This window comes from Cyprinodon variegatus, unplaced genomic scaffold (genome assembly GCF_000732505.1).
Source record: "Cyprinodon variegatus isolate N-32 unplaced genomic scaffold, C_variegatus-1.0 Scaffold305, whole genome shotgun sequence".
Lineage (NCBI taxonomy): Eukaryota > Metazoa > Chordata > Actinopteri > Cyprinodontiformes > Cyprinodontidae > Cyprinodon > Cyprinodon variegatus.
The window spans coordinates 809,842-811,016 of record NW_015150758.1 but is presented as its reverse complement, the minus strand read 5'-3'; positions in this window follow the sequence as shown (position 1 = coordinate 811,016).

The window sequence follows — 1,175 nt, the reverse complement described above, 5'->3', positions numbered from 1 at the left end:
AAGTGATTTATTTGATCTAATTTTTATTATTCAAAAATATAAAACAAAATCCAAATAGTGCTGAAACTACCTTTACAATACTTCCAAGACCCATGTAAAATGTGGCTATTTACTTGTATTATATAGCCTGTATGATATTTAGTTCTGATGTTTGTGCGAAAGGATTGTACTGTCCTTTTATTTTTCATAAATCAAAAATTATAATCGGCCTTGAACCATTTAACCTGGCAGGCTGACTGAATTGATGACAAATATTTACCGATTCAGTTCCTCTTTACACCTGGCATCAAATGCGTAGCTATTACTGCCAGCATGACAAGCTGTACTTTTCAGATTGTTCAAAGCATTATACAGTCAGATCAAGCGTGACTAAATACCCTTAACATGCCTGCTATTAAGAGGATCATATTCAATCACGCCGCATTTCACTGCTTCGCATCACAACAAGCCAAGAAGCAGCACGCAAAAAAAACAAAAAACAAAAAAAAAAAAAACAAAAGAGAGAGATTAATCCTCACTGTCCACGTTCCCAGAGAATCACAGCTTGCGTGGGGAGACATAAACTGATTCCTTAAAGGACAAAACGTTGGCCATTTTAGGCTTACATTTCGAATGACATCAAATAACATATAGGTCTAATGTTTTCTCTGGCTTAAATTAACACTAAACTAACACATGAGGTTGTCAAAAATAAAAATACAATAGCTTATTTGCAATGCATACTACTGAGTCATTAAAAAGGCAATCTTCTCTAAAATGCAAATGAAGTTACAAAAGAGTTGTTTGTTGAGATTCTTTAGGGTTCAAAGGTGTTTTGTTCCTTTAGAGAGAGCGGGAGAGACAACTAAAGCTTAAGGTTTATTTGAAAGCATATTATTTATTTGAAGCATAGTATGGACCAATAAAAAAAAAAAAAGAAAGAAAAAATGAAAATTTAACTGACCTGTTTATAGACTTTCCATAATACGCTCAAATTGCATGGACTTCAGAAAGAAAGGGGAAAAATACTGTAGCCTATTTTCTGCTTTGAATATTTCGGTATGTATTACCTGTAAAAGAGAAGCAAAATGTATACCAGCTCCAATCTTATTTGAAGCTGAGAGACGATATATATATATATATATATATATATATATATATATATATATATATATATATATATATATATATATATA